Source organism: Amphiura filiformis, chromosome 9 (assembly GCF_039555335.1).
Source record: "Amphiura filiformis chromosome 9, Afil_fr2py, whole genome shotgun sequence".
Classification (NCBI taxonomy): Eukaryota; Metazoa; Echinodermata; class Ophiuroidea; order Amphilepidida; family Amphiuridae; genus Amphiura; species Amphiura filiformis.
In genome coordinates this window covers 60,229,393-60,242,209 of record NC_092636.1, presented here as the reverse complement: position 1 = coordinate 60,242,209, position 12,817 = coordinate 60,229,393, and positions in this window count along the sequence as shown.

The window sequence follows — 12,817 nt, the reverse complement described above, 5'->3', positions numbered from 1 at the left end:
AAATTCAACCGTGGGTAGTTGGCCGTCCAATTTCGAGTGGGAGGGGAGGGGGTGTTGAGGCCCATTTTTTATAAGATATTGTAATAATATTATATACCCACTGTGGTATTCTTTCTATTCCAAAAATCTCAGCCAGACAAACAGCATGCCCTGCGAATGTTCTTTTATTGAAGTCTAAATTATGTTGTAATCTAAACCAACTCTCTTAATGCAACAGGAAAGACCGGCATGAAGGACAATTCTTTTCGAATGGCAAAACTCAAAAAGGATGAATGTGGCAGCTATATTATTCACTCTCGTAAGAGTGGAATACCACCTCCGCAGAATCAATGTTAGTTCTTCTCAGACTTCCAAAATGATTTTCCCATTATAGCTCCGCAACAATGTTCACTCGACAGCCCGTCACCCATTTCATATACCTAAGGACATCCCGTCACCCATTTCATACCTTGAAATTGTTGTAGTTTTACCTGTTAATTTCCTTCATTCTTCAGGGCATGTCCTCTATATGGGCTAATTTATAGCTTAAGCTTAATCGCTATTGTTTTAGCACTATTGTTTCTTTGTAGCCATGCGGGGTAACCTTGAACTTTTGTCAAATATGTCAAATATGCACTAAATTTAATATACATGAGATGCTTTCCTCCAAATGAAGAGAGAATGATCTTGCACGATTCCAAACATGAGATGCTGAACAGTATCCCATGTATTTTTGCATGTTCTGCTATTCACATTGGGTGCCCTATTTGTAGCAGAAACTGGAAGTATGTATATATTTTCACTCACTTTTACTCAGGCGGAGCTAATCTCAAAAGAGGAGAACACTAGTTTTAATAGGCTGTATAGCAAGAGTACAATTGCTTAAAGTTGTTTCCATACCACATTAAGTTATCCAGAAAGATATCGTTAAACTTTCGTTTGCACCGGTTAAAATGTAAACAAAGTTTTCCAAACTTATAAAACTGTGTCTTTAAAACACAAATGTGCAATTTTCGTCGATTTGGATATTAGGTAAGTTGTTATGGTGGACGAAACCAAATTAGCATGAAAAATCAAATTCGACATTTATTTTGTAGAAATCTGCCGTACTAGTTGGATTTCTTACATTAGTTCCTTTCTCAAAATGTTTACTTTTGTGCACTAATCATCATTACTTTTAAAGATACTTAAAGATACAATACAACACAATGTCTACAAATTATATCTCGCTTTGGGTGGTCCTGCGAGTGTTATACATGATACACCCGGTGTTTTGAATATTTCAATCTGGTCTTTAATGATAGGACCCATCATTTATTCTATATTGAAAAGTTCTAACTGATAACCACGTCAGTATCATTACATCTTACACATTATTAATACTTTGTCACTCAACATTTTAAATACAAAATCGTTACACAGTGTCATACTATACATTTTTATTTGAATTATGATCATTTGCAATACGATATACCAAATTTGTTTATTTACTTCTACGTTTACTGGGCTAAAATTCATCGATTTCTGTGTACACTATCATATATCCTTATCATATATCTTAAGAAGATAATCTAATAAAATATTGTATTTACAGAAAATGCTTCACTGACTTTACCGCATATTTTATTTAAAAAGATATAGCATTAGCAAGATATTTTTGTATATACCTCTAGTGCACCAGTTCTTTGACCATTACCAATTGTTGTCCCGTGCATTATATTTCACGAACTACGTCAATGTTATTTGACTCTGAAGTCACGAATAATTCAAAAATGCACGGTAATCAATAGAAGCTAGATAACAGCCCAATGTATACGTTCCTGAATAATGCTACAAAGATTGTTGTTATCTTGGGCCCAGTTGGCCACAATAAAGTACAATGATCTTATGTATTTAAAGCCACGATTCCCACAAAAGAATAAAAAATATAATTTTTTTTAGTAATGGCATAAAAGCGAAGGGTAAGTCTTTAAAATTGTTATATGCGGCTGCATACAGTTTCGTGTAGCTACAATTGTCCGAAAGGGCAATTGACTAGCATTGACTAAAATGGGTTTATTTGCGGATCTTTAAACCGTATGCAGACTACACAGGCGTACCCAGAAACATTAAATTGTCAAAGGGGGAGATTGATGGTGGCGTAAGAAGGGCGAGGAATAACAAACACTTTTTGCAAGTCAAAAACGAGATAATCTGATAATAATTTGGAAATAAATCTAATACGGGAACTTACTTTTTGCAACTTTGCTATGTTGCGTCTGGAACCACCTTAATTCATCAGGCATCTGACCCGCTATTCCTAAACTGTTGAATGATTCGTCAGCATCCTTACTTTCATGTTCAACTGTCAGCTAATACTCATTTGTTCACCGTGTTCACCAAAGATAATTGGTTTTTGCCTTATGCCTTTTTGTAAAATGGTTTGCTGATTGTTTTGTTCGTTTGTTATGGCGCTATTAATCTGTTATTGTAATTTATATAATATGAAAAAAGTATAACACTTAACACAAAACGTACACATCGCTACTTTTTGTCAAAATAAATTTACTTTTTGCCACCAAAAGCTAATTTTACATGTCATACAGCAATTACCGCCAAACTCAAATCTCTTTTTAGCAAAAAGAGGCTGATTTGACACACATACAGTAATTTAAAAATGAAAAAAAAAAATTCCACAAGAGGGAATCTGTCGGTCGGATTCATAGAAGAGAGTTATTTTTTTAAGGGCACGGAAAAACCTCATCTAACGAAAATGAGAAACGGGGTATAGATGAAACCTTCTCATCTTGATCGTTTCCCTCTAGCCGTACAACGCTCAAACAAAGCTACAAACGGCTCGATGAAATTGTCCAATCATCCTTTGCGCTCAATTTAACGTGAACAAATTCACCCGTGGGTAGGGTAGGGTGGTTGGCCGTCCAACTTCAGCCAGACAAACAGCATGCCCTGCGAATGTTCTATTATTGAAATCTAAATTATGTTGTAATCTAAACCAACTCTCTTAATGCAACTGGAAAGAGTAGCATGAAGGATAATTCTTTTCGAATGGTAAAACTCAAGAAGGATGAATGTGGCAGCTATATATTATTCACTCTCGTAAGAATCAATGTTAGTTCTTCTCAGACTTCCAAAAAGACTTTCAGAATGTTCACTCGACATCCCGTCACCCATTTCATACTTTGAAATTGTTGTAGTTTTACCTGTTAATTTCCTTCATTTTTCAGGCCATGTCCTCTATCGGGGCTAATTTATAGCTTAAGCTTTTTTAAATCGCTATTGTTATTGAGCAATATTATTATTTCGTTGTAGCCATGCCGGATAACTTTGAACTTTTGAGCAATGTTATTTTTTACGGCCATTACCGCCACAACCTTCCCCATGCTTCATTAGCAAATTTTACTTATCAAATTACTTTGTTTGTATGTTATGGTGTCAAATATTTGAAAAATGCACTAAATTTAATATACATGAGATGCTTTCCTCCAAAGGAAGAGAGAATACTCTTGCACGATTCTAAACATGGGATGCTGAACAGTATCCCATTTATATTTGCATGTTTATTTTGTAGCAGAAACTGGAAGAATGTATATATTTTCACTCACTTTTTCTCAGGCGGAGCTAATCTCAAAAGAGGAGAACATTAGTTTTATAGGCTGTATAACAAGAGTACAATTGCTTAAAGTTGTTTCCATACCACATTAAGTTATCCAGAAAGATATCGTTAAACTTTCGTTTGCACCGGTTAAAATGTAAACAAAGATTTACAAACTTTAAAACACAAATGTGCAATTTTCGTCGATTTGGATATTAGGTAAGTTGTTATGGTGGACGAAACAAAATTAGCATGGAAAATCTAATACGACATTTATTTTGTAGAAATCTGCCGTACTGGTTGGATTTCTTACATCATTTCCTTTCTAAAAATGTTTACTTTTGTGCACTAATCATCATTACTTTTAAAGATACAATACAACACAATGTCTACAATATCTCGCTTTGGGTGGTCCTGCGAGTGTTATACATGATACATTCGGTGTTTTTAACATTTCAAACTGGTCTTTAATGATATGACACATCATTTATTCTATATTAAAGAACTCTCGCTGATAACCACGTCAGTATCATTACATCTTAAACATTAATACTACTTTGTCACTCAACATTTTAAATACAAAATCGTTATACAGTGCCATACTATACATTTTCATTTGGATTATGATCATTTGCAATACAATATAATATTTGTTTATTTACTAGGCTACAAATCATCGATTTCTATGTACACTATGCCTTATCATATTTTTAAGAAGATAATCTAATAAAATATTGTATTTACAGAAAAATGCTTCACTGACTTTACCGCATATTTTATTTAAAAAGATATAGCATTAGCAAGATATTTTTGTATATACCTCTAGTGCACCAGTTCTTTGACCATTACCAATTGTTGTCCCGTGCATTATATTTCACGAACTACGTCAATGTTATTTGACTCTGAAGTCACGAATAATTCAAAAATGCACGGTAATCAATAGAAGCTAGATAACAGCCCAATGTATACGTTCCTGAATAATGCTACAAAGATTGTTGTTATCTTGGGCCCAGTTGGCCACAATAAAGTACAATGATCTTATGTATTTAAAGCCACGATTCCCACAAAAGAATAAAAATATAATTTTTTTTAGTAATGGCATAAAAGCGAAGGGTAAGTCTTTAAAATTGTTATATGCGGCTGCATACAGTTTCGTGTAGCTACAATTGTCCGAAAGGGCAATTGACTAGCATTGACTAAAATGGGTCATTATACCTTTATTAGGTATACTCTTTTACAAAAATGCAAAAAACTGATGTTTGATTAGCTGTGAATTTTGTTCATTTTGAACAATTCCAAGTAAAAACGAAGTTGTTTTACTCACGTTTTTAGTGACGTTTCACCACTACACTAGTGGCTTCTTCAGACTGGCAACTCATCACATCTGACTGCTTGCTTTTATAGGCAACAGGAAGCACCGTAGAGGGCGTGATGAGTTGGTCTAAGATGTTGTTGAGTGAGTAGGCCCCCTCGTCCTTGTTTAGAGTGTCTTGTCCTTTTCGGCGGATCCAGATGGCTTCTTTCAGCCACCTGGTGGTCTTGTCTGCTTCACGATCAATCACTTTTGAGTCCCATGGAGTGATTTGTAGAGGCTACATGATCAGTGATGGCGGATTTGTGAATGTCTGTGACAGATGATTGGCGTTTTGCTCGAGTGAATGGTTTTGATTCAAATTTCTCCACCTCTTTCTGGTGCTCTTTGAGTCGGATACCAAAGGAGCGACCAGTTTCACCAATGTAGGAACTTGGGCAGTCACCGCAGGGTATTTCATAAATGGCTTCCGCTTTCTGTTGAGGGAGAAGTTTATCCTTTGGATGGACGAGCATATTGCGGATGGTACGATGCGCCTTTGGTATCCGACTCAAAGAGCACCAGAAAGAGGTGGAGAAATTTGAATCAAAACCATTCACTCGAGCAAAACGCCAATCATCTGTCACAGACATTCACAAATCCGCCATCACTGATCATGTAGCCTCTACAAATCACTCCAGCAATTGGGAGGACTCAAAAGTGATTGATGGTGAAGCAGACAAGATCACCAGGTGGCTGAAAGAAGCCATCGCGTTCTTCATTATTATCTTCCGTTGGTTCAGAACTTGTTTCAATCGTTTGGACTCCGCGTGTTTGGACATGTCTATTTTCTGTCTTAGAAAAATGTTTCTTTATAAGAAAAAACGTGCAGATAGGAAATCCAACAACGTATATTAGGCAGATGTATGCCCCCATTTGGAAGTGCACATGTTCCGGACTGTTGCAGTCTATTACGTAATCAGATCGTAGTTTGGTAACATTGTAGTTGCAGTTGGTACCGTTGGCAACAAGACAAAAGGTATGGCAAGCAGGTGGCAGAAGCCCCATGATAACCTGGCATACACTTGGGAAGGTTATAAACAGCAAGACGATTACAGCGAAGTAACATTTTGCTCTTTGTTTTTTCATCCAGTCGTAAACTCCATTCGGTATCACAGCATGACGAAAACGGTAGAGGTTGTACAATTTCAGGCATACATAAATAATGTATGGCAAGATGATAACCACGGCACAGAATGACATACCAATCACGAATTCCTGGTAGATGTTCAGCTGCAAGACATCTGTGAAGCAGCGAGGCTTAGCCAAGATTTTAAAGATATTCAATTCCAAGTATCTAAAGATGCCTGCTAGCTGTGATACTTTCTTTGGCCATTGAATGTCATGCATAGAAGTTAAAATTGCTCCGGCTATTTGATAGTAAGCAAGCACAATTTTAAACCTACCAACTAAAGTATCTAGAGGAGATCGCGTTGATTTGTCTTCTCTTCTGTAGTCCCAAATTGCAACACCAACAACTGCAATAACAACGACAACGCCAATAACTAGTTCTAAAGCTAAACACCACCATGGCGGACATTCAAAGCAGTATTCAAACCATGGGTAGTACCCACTGCTACATTCAGAACACAGCCATCCTTCGTAACCGTCTCCGCAGGATGCATTAATGTTATCTCCATGTACAGGGCATGCGTAAATTCCTTGAGGACACTTGAATGGCTTACCATTAAAACTCGTGGTATTTTTGTCATAGCCGTCATTCGAGGTATTAATATTCTTCACAAATGTTTTGTACTTCGACAATTCTATGTAACCTGCTGTTTCATTCCCATCAAAGTTCCATGTCCACCAGTATCCTTGTTTCAATTTCTGGTACTCCAAAGAACAATCAATACCTTCTTCGGGGCATTGTTTGCACGTCCCAAACCTATCTGTTCGGAAATATCCATCTAAACAAGGGCATGCGCGAAAACCAGCAAATTTGGCTTTATCTGTTCCAGTAGGACATACTTGGCAATCTTCAGCCTTTGTTCCTGGAGATTTATTTAACGGAACGAATGTTCCTGGATTACAGCTGGTACAGCCAAGGGCAAGGTAATCGTCATCCTCAGCTAATTGGCCAATTTTATCCTGATAAAATCCACCTGAAAAATTCAAAATCGTCGTGATTTCAGCATAGGGTACCTGTAGGGAATTTCACCGCAAAGATGCTGCGGTAAAATGCAAAACAACCAGATGCAGATGACACTGCATAAAGGGAGTGAAATACTGTTCGGTATCCCCTACAGTTACCCTACTAGCGTACACCAAACACTGTATAAGTGACATGGATATTTTATAGCAAATTGCTTGATTATACACATGCGCCAGTGTTTCCACTCAATATTTCTGGGATTTCATTTTAGATAGGGGAAGGAATTATCTTGCGCTTGATCATGTTTCGATAATTGCGATCATTTTGAATTTATATTTGACATGATCGGCTGCTAAGTTTGACCCGAGTTTCTGTGGAAAAGATCATATTTTTCGATCCAAATAGCTTTTTAGGACGCGTTTGGACACATAGTACGATTATATGGAGAACATGGCTGCCATTTCAATTGTTGTACCGTTCCGGTTGGTTTATTGCATAGGGTCTACATAATATTCGTGCCCCTAGATTTGAATTCACCATTCCGTGTTTGAGCGGCGTAGTTTAGGTATTTCATAGTCAGGGGTAGTTCCAGTAACTGTAACTCGGCATACTGAGTTACAGTGCACTTTATTGATATCTGTTTCACAAATAAGAAACATTACAATGTGTGGGCTCATTTTGGGCTCTAAGGATGTAGCTGAGGAACTCTCTCAAGGACAGTTTTGGCGTGCATGCAAGATTTTAATCCCATTGTACCAGGGTTTGGGCGTACATGGATGATTTAAACACATTGTACTATACTAACATACCAAGTTGAGATAATTGATCTACATTGATCTCATCTTTTGGGTGGGTTCAACATTCCATGAGTTGGCAAAACCTGCAAGTTTCATGGAGTAATTTACTTAGTGCAAAAGTGGTCGAAATATTACTCTGCAAAATTGCTTTATTTTCATGATTTGGATTTATCATATTGAGCAGCATTTTCCTTGTGATGTTTCTGCACTGTGTAGAGAGAGTCTACAACATCTCTGAGGTAAAACTGACAAATGCAAGGTATATTTCTTGATGCTTGAAGTTTGAAGTCAGGGGCAACTTTAATTATTGATTGAGCTCCAAGTATTCAACAGTAAATCTATCAAAATATAATACAAAAATAATTAAAGACGATGGCTGTTTCAATGTAGAAACACATTGTCTGACACAGTTCAGGCAGGTCGCTTCGTTGTGTGGCGGTTGAGACACTGGATTAGAGAGGTTGCGATTTCCAAACGCCGTCATCGTACGCCCGTCTATACGCCACTATTACAGATTCTGCGCGTATGAATGTACATGGGAACAACGTAGAAAATGCACAAAATATGCCCGTTTTGCAATATATTAAAGACCGTCATATTGAACATACGAAAAAAAGTCTAACTTTTAATGTGATTCATTTTGTTTGCAAGAAATCATTATAATAAAGCAAAAGTGAGGTGTGAATATTAATTGACTTCATTTAATACTTGTGGTTTATACGTAGAGATTGTGCACTGAAATGCGTGCGAGATCGGCCGTATAGAAAAAGATATTGCAATATTATTGCCATTTGTGATACAAACGCATGGGGTAAACGCACGGTAGATGTTGAAATCTTCTGTTTTGAAAGCGACTAATATTCATCTTTTTGAAATAAGTCATGATAATATGCATGTAGTATATTTGTTGTTGGCAACCACAATATTCGGGAAGCACTGAAATACAATAAGCCTAAATTTAAGCGCCATGCTAATCTTGGTTTATATCCATGATCAAAAGCACGCTGTATTTAAGTATGACATAGACCTCGAGTTCAGATGTTAGTCGCAGTCCCAGCCGCCTTGCACTTCTTCGTGACGAAGGAGCACAATCCAACTTGGAACCGATATCAGCGATAAATACGGAGTTCCGCGCGGGACGTATGGAACGTCGCAATCTCTATACTATGAATCATGAGTACGCGGCTCACACCGACATCGCCTGGTTAATAATTACATTGTACAGCAGAGAAACTAAAATGAATACACCTGATCGATACACGCGAATGTGCTATGCACGATTTGATATTCAGACGATAAATCTTTGGATACCGGGGTAGAAAGTGATGAATATCTCACGTATTTTTTTTTATTCTAAAGAAGCGATATTTTTTCCTTGCACTTGAACATATGTGTTGAAAGGATATGATAGTCGTTAGCTTGCGTATTGAGAAAGAAGCGTGCGTATTGAGCTCAAAAACTGACGAATATTCTGATTTTATATGTGCCGAACTATAGCGCAGCGTAGGCTAGCTGCACTCGTGGAGGCAGTCTAAAAGCAGATGACCTCATGGGGTATACATGCTCACTCACACAAAGAGAGGTCAGTTATCAGGCTATTGTCAGTAGCCTTCTGATTTTATATGTGCCGAACTATAGCGCAGCGTAGGCTAGCTGCACTCGTGGAGGCAGTCTAAAAGCAGATGACCTCATGGGGTATACATGCTCACTCACACAAAGAGAGGTCAGTTATCAGGCTATTGTCAGTAGCCTTAATCGGATGTCCCTCGGCTCATCATGCGTCTCAAAACTATTAAACAGGTCGGAACAAAATGGCCATGCGTGGCTGTGGATTCAACCTACCATGGCAATATCTGCCATGAAGATATCGGGGCGATGACACTGTGCGGCTGTGGGCGCAAATCCCATTAGATAGGTAGCTTTTCTTACTACTTGCTTCTTTTGTTGTTGTTGATGTAACTGAACACAAATCAAGTAGGATCTAAGGGGTTTTGTGTATGGGGTCACAGGTCATGAACCTACCGATGCCAACTAATTTGTTCGCGCATCAGGATCAAGAAAATGGAGCGATGTGAACCTTAGACACAGACAATATTTACTGTGCAGTTTGAAACACAGTGAATTTATTTCAGATATTTTTATACCAACCTGCAGGACATGCTGTACAATAATATTTGCCATGTTGGGGTATGTCATTTGGGGTATAGTATCCAACTTTGCACGGAAAACATTCCCATTCAGCTCCTTTTCTGTGGCAATCAAAGCCCGATTGCACTAGAGCTTTTTTAACAGCTGTATTAACCATCCATTTGATATCGAGGACGTCAGTGCCAATAGAAAAACTAATAACAATAATATAGAAAGAATAATCAAATATATTGTTAGACAGTATTTTTGGATGATTCCACACGCAGTAATCTATCGAGAAGGTCCACCGACCAGAGGTTTAGCGAGACAAGCAACGCCATCAGTCGTTGACGGATTGACGTGCCAAGCTAAGGCGCTCGTGATTGCTTCTCAATGTACTAGCACTAGCACATCTTAATGGCTCAGCGATGTTTTCACATATTTTTGAGAACACATCAGACACCGCAGACACACCAAATTACATTCTGATTATGTCCTTCTGATATCAAATAATTTAGATTTTTGTTATTCGCAATATAATACAAATTTTATGGCAGAGTATTAAAATTGACATTTTTAACATTGAACAGTCCTCAAATGATTTCATCCCAACTAATTAATTAGATTTCATTAGATTGATAAAATTTACTTCCAGGACTGTGAAATATCAAAAATATCAGTTTTTAATAATTTTCCATCTTATCGCGAATTTCATAAAATGAAAATTATTTGATATTAGCAGGACATTCCTTCGTATTCAGAATGCAATTTAATATGTCTGATGTGCTCTCAGGTCCCACAAAATACTGTGCAAAGGTGGATGACCGACCTCTTAAGAGTAATTCTAGGTAATTATCCAGTAGTTTTAGCTAAGGTAAAACAGAATTTTCTTATACCTTGGTAGATTAAAGTACTTTGGTGGCATGTTAGAATAACGAGCTTTGTTCGTTCATGTTTTGTTTGTTGCCATGGTAATCGCTCATTCTTAGTTTTATTTTTGTTGGAATTTGTAGCAATACACGACAGAGTGACACAGTTTTCATAATACTACAGTTTTCCAAATACTACATTAATAATTAATAAGGACTCATCTTTATACATTAAGAACGAAGCCCGGTATGAAGTGCTTTAGAAAGTTCGGAAATATCTTTCATTATCGATTTATATTACTACGAAAAATAAAAACGTTGACCACAAAAACTCATGGGCGAAGTATAACATCGGGATTTAAAATAAATATATAGTATCAAGCTCCCTTATTTTATTTTATTTAAATTTTTTTATTTAAATTTATTTAAATTAAAAAGATGAATGAAAATTACTGGTTTAGATTAAAAAGGTCAGCGTTTATAGTGGGAGCTTGCTTACTATAAACACTGGCCGTATTTGCCGCACATCGATAACAAGCGAAGGATACGTAAAAATATAATCGAGGTCATCCGAGGTCAAAGGTCATCCAGGGGCACACAATTTATCCTTGTGTGTTTATAGTGCAAATATCTCGCGCCAATCGGTTGAGAAGGATGTCGATGTACGGTACATACCCGTTACGGCTAATATTTATAGTGACAAGTTTTCGGATAATTTCTGACCTGATATAATTTTTACGCCAATTTGCCGCACATCTGCTCCCACTTTATAAACACGCTACATGTATAACCTACGAAGCTACTGATGATCGATAAAGTTCTGATTTATCAAATAGAGAGCTTGCGGTTTCCAAACGTACGTATCATACGCCCGTGCATCTGTTCAAAATCAAGTAAGATAAGAATGATTTGAATTGATGCACGGCGTATGATACGTGTTTTAGTGTTTGACGTCTGTTTGCATTTTTAAAAGGACCATTCAGTAATTTCTTCATCCGGACGATCGTAAAAATCATCAAAATTCAGATTTTGGTACCTTTGTGTCATTTTTATGTATTTATATTTAAGACAAAATAAGGCATTTGCATGAATCTGTATACTGACAGTATATAGTTTAGCTACATGTATTTAAATGGGGCTTCAACTTCATCAATACTGCTGCTGTTTTCTTCGTTTTTTGCCAAAGTTTTTATTTCAATAATACCAAATGACAATTTGAATGACTTATCCTCCACTTTTAAGCAATTTATAAAGAATTTTAATTTTTTACACTTACGCTGGGATCACTGAATGGGTCTTTAAGAGAGGTTGATCGTTTACTATTTAAACTTACACAGTAATGTATGATGCATATTTCGGCCACTGGTGTAGATTTGTAGATAAAAACCTAATAATTATAATATGAGTGGAAAAAAGATATTTGAAAGTCATAATTACATATGCCAGATTCCATGTATCGTAACATAAAAGCCTAGCGTTGTGCTTTGTGCCCGGGGGGTCACTCCCATTGTGGCCTGTACACCATCCGCGATAATCAACTTTTCAAAAGCACCCTAAACAAGGATTTAACCCTTGGCTAAAACGACACCCTTAACAGGGATTTCATTCCTAACATCAAATTTCATACCCTAAATTTCATTTCCGCGTATTTAGCAATTGCAATTTTGCTACCCTTTTTTCCAATTTTTCATGTTTTTGACACCCTAAACGTGATACGCGCGTATCGTGCCTACCCACGAAAAACGACCCTTTTTACGCGTTTTCATTATCGCGGATGGTGTACAGGCCACAATGGGAGTGACCCCCCGGGGCTTTGTGATGTAAATGGTAACAATATTGTGAAATTGAACTGAATATCACCGGAGACCGGGAAATCGCACGTAAAGCTTTTGGACTATTAGGCCTAAAAAAATGATTGATTGGCGTAACCCGACCGACCCTAAAAATAGGCCCGACCCTAGACCCCCCAAAAAAATGATTAAAAAAAAAGTTCCAAGGCCTTTATTA